General features: G+C 39.9%; 1 protein-coding gene across 3 annotated transcripts in view; it reads right to left on the bottom strand.

Moving 5' to 3' along the window:
* Nucleotides 1-8,436, bottom strand: part of LOC121812070 (synaptic vesicle glycoprotein 2C-like) — a 58,150-nt gene that overhangs the window by 40,923 nt on the left and 8,791 nt on the right. The window contains exon 1 of one of the 3 annotated variants that reach the window (XM_042213205.1): nucleotides 4,486-5,022. The exons of 1 other annotated variant lie outside the window; for it this stretch is intronic. The gene's annotated coding sequence lies outside the window, so the exon portion shown is untranslated. Of the gene's footprint in view, nucleotides 1-4,485; nucleotides 5,023-8,436 lie in introns of those variants that run through there. One more of the 3 variants, XM_042213206.1, reaches the window with a different exon arrangement.

Raw genomic sequence — 8,436 nt, 5'->3', positions numbered from 1 at the left:
TCCCAACATTGGCTTTTTTTCTTACTATTATTATTGGAACACTGCAAACTCGGGCTTGACGTTGTTCTCAGCTCCAACATTTGACTTCTGAGGTAAAAGATGGTGGCAAGCTAAATGAATGTACCTAGCTACTGAAGTAGTAGATGCAGGGTGCATTTCAAAATAACAAAACTACTTTAGCCATAACTAGAAATATCTAAGGGCAGATCACAATGTGGTTTGAAACAGATTATGCAGAGTATGTAGTATCTTGTCAGACCTTAGCATCCTGTTTAATAACTAAATAACTACATATTTAGTTATTTATATAAGATCCCTATATAAATCAAACAAGATACTATATAGTGAAGGACCTCATAGTAACACTCGAATTTACAGTATACATCAAACATTATTGGTCAACTATGACATTCTGTGCTTTTATAATGCACAAAAGAGCTTCCATTGAGCATACCGCTGTGAGTACAGAAGCACATTCCTCCTTCCAAACTTCCCCTCATTTTTAACCACACTGCTCCTCCAAACTGAGCACTTGATGCCTCTGACTAAAGGTCGAAATGTGTGATAAACCTCATGATATGCTCTGAGAGTTTCCGCACCAAATGGTCAAGAAGAAAATAGCCAATCAACTAACTGTCCAGCAATGCTCAGAGAACTTTTTATAAAAGAGGGAAATGGATAATTTTGTATAACAGACACCTGGGTCTGCGTGTACTCCCTGGTCTCCATGCTAATCTCTACTTTCCTTTCGCTCTGGCTCTCAATCTCTCTTCACCTCCTCCTTTTTTCTCCCTCTCTTTCCCTCTTCCATCTCTCATCTCGCTTATCCAAGTGCGCCAAGAATTTCAAAGTCATCATCTTGATGGTAATGCAGAATATGAAAGATATGCCTCTTCTGTTGACATTTCATTATTCATGATAGGCTAACCGTTCTCCTCCTTATGCAAATGGCCATTAATGCTGACATTTAGAAGTCTTTCAATATAGTTTGGGCTACAGAGATAATTCTTAAAAGTCCGGTCCAAATGTCCAGTCTCTTTTTGAAGCAATCTTTAATCCATTTCCTCACATACACATATTGCTGATGTCAGAAATTACCCATGGTTATACAATAAGTCACCACACTTCAACCAACAACCTTGGCATTTCCTCCAATAAACAGCTAATATCGCTTATGGCCACTTCTATTTTCGTTCTGATGGCGACTCCCCATGCCTTCTGCTGTGACGCAGTTATTGGGGTTATTATTACAACAACTCTCATGTTGTGATTTTAGCAATCAGCAAAATTCCTGCAAGTTCTGAATCAGCAGTCCGCGGAGGGTGAAGAAATGATTTCCTTGCAGTCGAGCTGTCATGGCCTGCTGACGCCATCCAGCAACATTCATTAATCACTGGCAAACACGCACGAAAACACTAGATGCCTGCAAGCACACACAGGTCCACTTTGGAGGTGCTTGCTATGAGACTCAGTAAGACATATTCTTATGACACAAGGTAAAAGGAACAAGCAATTTTCAGCAGTATATTATTCAATTTGAAACTATAATTCATTGTTGATAATATCAAAATCAGCAACATTTTGTTGAGCATAAGATCCAGTGAGTGCATGCGACATGCTGGCTGACAATATGTGAGTGTAAGCGGTATGTGCAAAGCCCTACAGGCTCTCTACGGTGCCCACAGATGGCTGCAGTGAACATTTGTTCATGCACATCATGTGAATAAAATAACATGCCAAGCTCTGCAGATGCTTCAAAAGAGAAGTTTAAATTTTGACAGAAATACTTCAGAACCTCCCATGTGGTTCCACATGTAGACATGCAATATGAGTACTTTTATAGTGGTACAATGAGTAGGTAAAGTAAGCCTTGAATTTGGATTTGCTGCCTGTAGGAGACAGAGATTAAAAATTTTAAAGCAATGATCAGAGTTGGTAATTCTCCTGAATATTATTAAAATTAGCAGGACAAAAATGTAACAAGAGAATGTGCTTTCTATAGAAGACTGTTCTATTTTCTACACTCAGTAACTTTTTCCTGACTCACTGAGACATCTAAAAACGACATGCTTTACCACCATTAACAGTACTGTAACTGTATTGCATGAAAGGTGTATGAAGCTTAGCAAAGCCTGAAGGAAACCTCACAACTGTCGCCAAAGCAAAAAAAGAAGAAGGTATAAAACGTTTCGATCCCTATTGATCTCAGAAAATTATGAAACATTATGCCATGTTCTAGCACACCTCTTATCTATGTGTACATTTAACACCTGGTTGTTTTCTAATAGAACGTTAGAGGGATATCTTTCCGTTGTAGTTTTCCCTAAAATTGACACAAAAGATGCAGTGTGATCAAACCACTACATAGCAAATTTTAGAGGCCACAAGTGAGCATTTGCCACAGAACACAGAAGGAGTGGAAATAACAAAAAACTTACAAGCAAACCCCACTTGACTGCTTTGATCAGAATCCCAAAAGGCCAGTTGACAGTTGTGAAGGTTTACTGACTGCTGGAGCTTGGCCAGCTGCTGTAGAGGTCCCTCTGTAGAAGTTTGAATCGTGTGTGTCTGTTGTCATGATCAGTGCAATGCTCAGTTGAACTTTCTGTATTTTTAGACTTTGTCAACATGTCAGAATCCACCACTTTATATTTGTTTGTCTCTCTCCTTATGCTGCTCAAAAAGGGGACACTGGAACACCCTTTAACTTTTTAGTGGGATTTTTTAATCCAGCCCTCAGTGGATCGATGATGACTGCTGTTGCATCATTTTGTTCTCAGCAAATTGCACAGTGCCTCTCAGAAAAAAAATTCCAACTTAAATATTCACTTTCAACAAGCCAGTGAAGTTCAAAGCAACAGACCGGGTGTGAGTGTGGTTGTTCAACTCAGCTTCTGAATAAAGTCAGATCTCTATAGTCACTCCAGTTCTTCCTGGTATCTTGCTGTTGTACCTTCTTGTGCTATATGAAACAAATTCATTGTCCTATACGTGACACATTAATTAGGCCAGGGATACTAGAAAACATTTGGTCAGGTGAAACATTTTAACTCATTATGATTTCAATTAACCTCCACACAGTAAAACGATGAGCTGTTGAAGCATTAGACATGAAGGTGGCTTCACATCACTGATCTCAGCAAATGAAGCGAATTTTACAAAGGACTCTCCCACCTTTGTTGGCATACTGAACACTGAATCCAGTTAAAAGAAGACAGTCATGAAGCGCTACTAAATAATTGAGGGAGACATTCTTCACTTATGTCCACATATGAATCGCTTGATGTTACCTGCCCTGCTCTCTACAGGCTGGTGACCGCCTGACAGATTGTATCCTGACTTTCTGCCCCCACCATCTGTGAGACGTGTGCCGCAGACATGCAAGCCAAACCCTCCTTTGTGCGTACTGTCCTCAAACAGAGATGAAAATTGAGATTAACAAAGAAGTGAAAACGACTAATGTGAATAGATGAATGGATGTTTTCATTGCCATCTCGCGTGCTAAACCAAACACGGAGGCACACGGGCCTAAGGCAAACATCAATTTACTGACTTGAGTGTTTGACAAATATCTATTCAAATGGAACATTTATCCGGTCAAGAGAACTGCCTCGAAGCGAACACCTGGTCACAATTTCCAGAAGGATGAATGGGGAAGTTTGGGAAAGCTTTATGCAAAACTCATCTGTCACTTTCCTCTTTGTTCTACTTGCAGCGTTTTTACTACTGCGGCTTCTACGCGGCGGCGCCACCGGGTGAGTATAGCGCAGAGCACGAGCGGGAAGGAACATCAATCACCGCGCGGCCCTCTGACGCAAGTGGCGTCCCATAATTAGATTTCGGGCAGTCCTTTCAATGCTCCCTTGCGAGACGACGTCGCACTACGCTGTACAGTTAGATTGCTCTCCTCACACCGCATCGAGCACTGACTCCTGATTAATGGATGAACCTATCTCCCCCCTCCCCTCGTCGTCTCTCTCTCTGTGCGCATCTTACTGCAGATTTCACTCCGGTTGCTCGTGCGCGCTAAGCGGAGGGGGAAGCTCGGGGTTGCCTCGCCGTGCGTGCACCGACTCGCTTTTTCTATGACCAATGATCGCGTCAGGATGGTAGCACCCCCTACCCCATCACCCTTTCCATGGACACACACACGCATAGCAAAAAGTCGCAGCATTGCTCCACGATGAAAAAAGACTAGACACAAAAAGATATTTAAAAATAATAATAATAATCAATAAAACTTTGGCAGCAGGCAAAAGCTGACACACGCCTCAGAATCTGCTCTGATCATCAAGAAAATGAGGAGCTACTCTGATCAAACACAGTTCTGTGGTGTGGATTTCTAATTCTAAGCACAGCTTAAGATGCTCGCGCTGGGCTACTTCGAAAGTTGCCCAACTTTCCCGTCAATCATGAGCGCGGAGCATTTTATTTTTTCTACTGCAATTTTTTTAAGCAGCAGATGAATACGAAATTTCCTCTTACCGTTAATGACAGTTATCCAGACTAAAGCGTGGGTGACGGAGGAGATGAACTTATAGTTGCTGATATTCAGTGAGACAAATCAATAAATGCTTACAATTTCTAGTGCATCGAAACGAACTCGAAGACTCTGAAGTGTCCGTTCCTTGATTTGCGTCTCTACACGGCCACGGAGGTAGTGAGCAACGAGCCTAGATTAATTCTTTCTTTCTTTTTTCTTTTTTCTATTTTTTTTCTCCTCTTGTCTTCTTCGATGCAGCGGTTTCTCTGCTGCAGTCCAAGAAAGCCCAGGGATGCTGATGGGAGGTAGGAAGCGTGAGTGAGTGTGTGAGTGTATGTGTGTGTCTGTGATGGGGAGCGAGGGGGAGAGGGAGGGTGCATGAGCAATAGGCAGACTGAGATCAATAGTGGCTTTGCATCCTACGGACAATAGTGAGCATTTCCGTATAATAGTCCACGGTACGTATCCGGCGAAGGTTCCGTGACGTGCTACAATCACAAGCTGCTGGGTTTAGACGTAAGATGAGAGTAAGGGAGGGCTGAAATTTGGCTCCCGGGGAGAAGTTTGAAAAGAAGCTGCTGGTTAAAGCTGCAACTTCACTAAAAAACAGTTGTGCAGTGCCTAAATCCTCTGAAGTGCTAATGTACAAAAGCAGCTTCTGTTAAGACTGCAAAATACACCCCAGGTTTATTTTTTTCATGACTTGACCTGTAAAATGTGAGAAAATTATGAGTATACTCTCACCAGCCAATTCATTAGTTATACCTTGATAGTTACTATTGGTTTTGGCTACATAACTGCCTTAATTCCTGATAGTTTTTGGTCTTTTCTGAGATGACTTTGTGAAGCCTCCAGGTCTCATCTCCCTCCACCGATTTTCATTTATTTATTTATTTATTTATTTATTTATTTATTTATTTTATTGGACTGATGTCTGGAGACAGCACCAAAGAATAATATTTCTACCTCCGTGCTTAACCATGGGGATGGTATTTTTTAGCTCATACTCACCATTTCTCTTTCTCCAAAAGGGTGGCTTAAGTTGATGCCAAAAAGCTTGATTTCGGTTTCATCTGACCAAAATAACTTAAATAATTTAGAAGTTCACTGACAAACAGGTGCTTCAGTCCATCACAGCGTTGTTTTACAGAAGGTGTTCTTAGTGTTTGTGGTCCCAGCTGCCTTAAGATCATTACCAAGCTCCTCTTGTGTCCTTTTAGTCTGATCGACCACCTTTCTCATGATCATCCTCACCCCAAACATGAGCTAAACATGAGCTAAACATGAGAGGTTTTATGACAACGTTTGTGTTTTGCATTGTTTAAGCACCGGTTCCAACCAAAGGAGGTATGTTGTATCAACAAAAAAGGTTAACTTGGTTATCATTTTGCAGAAAAAAGAGACTGCTCCAAATAAAAACATAAGAGGTTTGTGGACAAAGTTTGTGTTCTCCATTCTTTAAGCACCGGTTCGAGCACCGGTTCAAGCACCGTTTAAGCACCGGCACCGTTTCAAAAGTACTGGTTTGGCACCGGTATCGGATAAAACCTAAACGATACCCATCCCTACACAAGACCATCTTTTTGATCTTGCCATGGTGATGGAGGCTTGATTGTGAAAATAACTTCATCCACAACACAAGGTTAGTGTTTAATATGTTGCTGCATGGCTTTAATTACTTGTCTTAGGTCCATACTGAAATTTTACTTAGCCATGGAGGCATTCCTTTTTGAGGTGCCTCTGAAAGCACCTTCACCAGCACTTGACCTGAGGCTAGTTTTACCTGTACTAGATCAGTTATTATGTTAACAGAGATAGCCTAAGGTGAACAAATGAAACTACTTTCTACCATGGGTGTCTGACATTGCACTGGAGCCATCAATCCCACAGACTTAACAGTATTTTGTTTCTTATTAAGAGCATTACAGTCAGCTATGAAATCACCTGGCTTTTTACCATAAAAACAGATCATTCAGAGTTCCCACTGCTAGCATTCAGAACTTTTATAATTGACCTTGAAGAAACAGAACCTTTCTGGCTAATTTTAGAATACAGTACGAGAGAAAACATAGCTTTTAGTTTCATGTTTGTCACTGAGAGCTACTTTATCAACCGCCACAGGAACATAATTTCTAAATTCCTCAGTAAGAATTCAAATGGCTGTTTTAACAGCCTTGTTGGGGTGTTCTTTTCCTGGACACATAGCAACAATGATGTTCAAGCATATTTAGGCCATTCTAAAGGTTTTGCTACACACTCAAAATGGGAAAGTATCTTTCCACATCCTTTTCAAAAAAAATCTTGTGAACACATGGACAGATCTTCTGGTGCCTGAACCTTTGTTTGTTCCATCTTGCTATTAAATCACATAAAAGACCTCAATTTCACCTTCTCAACAGACTGACTATTTATATTCATATCTCATTTTTCCTATGAGAACTAGACCAGTTTCAGTGTGGCGTTGCTTTGCAAAGCCACAAGCTGTACTTTGGTTCAGCAAAAAAAAAAAATTCTGTTGTTAAAGTTTCATAGAACTTCTCAATTTTTGCCAATATAAAACAGGTGACTACAACAAAACTTACAACTTCCTGTTGAGGCAACACAAACCACCTCTCCTTTGATAAGCTTTTAACACATCCACAGAGACACCAAAGCACACAAACACAGAACTGGTTTTATGTTACCAACATATACCTGCACAAAGCCAAGAGTAAGCAACCGAAGATAGTTAGCACCCGTAGCAGTTACTCAAGACTGTTTTATACCACAGAGTTTATATATGATTAGGACCATTGCTACCTTGACACTAGCAAATAAAATTCAAAGACTAAACACTAATTATCTTACAACACTAAAGTACACTACACTACACTTATATTGATGAACATTAAGCTTCTCCTGCAAACAGAATGTGTTAGGCTAATCATGTTAGAATACCTGGGTCGTTGACCCAGAGTTTTGAAGTTTTGCATGATTATTTAACTTTGATTTTGTCATTATTTATCATTTCTAGTCTTTTGGGTTCAATGTTAGAGTTTTTAGTCTTCTGGTTTCTGTCTTTGTTCCATAGTTGCTCCGTCTGCCCCTGTCTGCTCGTCAAATCCGTGTCTCTGTGTTATGTTTCCTGTTTTACTTTGAAAGTCTGTGTCTCACGTCAGTGTTTTTAGTTTGCTTCCCTTGTCCTTGTTAGGCATGATTTGTCCCAGCTGTGTTTCCCTCCTGTCCCCCATTCCCTGTTTGCTCCCTCTGTGTATTTAAACCCTGTGTTTTTCTTGGTCTATGTTGTGATTTGCATCATACCTCACTGTGTGTTCCATCTGCCTGCCTTAGTTTATTTGTATTCTTCAGTTTAATTAGTTTTCCTTGTGTCCAGTATTAAAACTGTATTTTGAGTTCACCTTTTTTGCCTCCGTTAGTCTGCACTTTTGGGTTCAGCATTCCTACCTGCACAGAGTACATGACAAATCAAGTCTCATAGTGTGGTATTTTTTATATCACAGGTTCATGTATAGAGTTTTCTCATCAGAGTAAATCAATAAGCAAATGCATTTGACAACACGGTAAAGATGTTGGTGGTTTCCTGTCTTATCTTAGATGTAATAGAAGAATATTGGATTTCAGCATAACATCTATTCATTCAGCAAAAGTTGTTTTGTCTCTTCCTTTTTTGCTTCTATATTTCACAGCTGACTGCACTTTTTGATTACTATGTTTTTTCTTTCAAATCATTAAAGACGTTACTTTTAAATGATTTATCATATAAGTTCTTTATTTTTTAAAATGTGTATTTAAATAAATGTTGGTGTTTCTTGGGTGAATAATTTAGAGTAATCAATAACTTTTGCAGTTCAAATGGTTAATGAAGAAGATGTGTTTATGGCTGCAAGGATTTGTTTGTTTGTTTGTTTGTTTGTTTGTTTGTTTGTTTGTTTGTTTGTTTGTTTGTTTGTTTG

Source organism: Haplochromis burtoni, unplaced genomic scaffold, assembly GCF_018398535.1.
Source record: "Haplochromis burtoni strain Fernald_Lab_line unplaced genomic scaffold, NCSU_Asbu1 Contig_426, whole genome shotgun sequence".
NCBI classification, from domain to species: Eukaryota; Metazoa; Chordata; class Actinopteri; order Cichliformes; family Cichlidae; genus Haplochromis; species Haplochromis burtoni.
The sequence above is the reverse complement of the archived record's forward strand: the minus strand, read 5'-3'. Positions and strand labels throughout refer to the sequence as shown.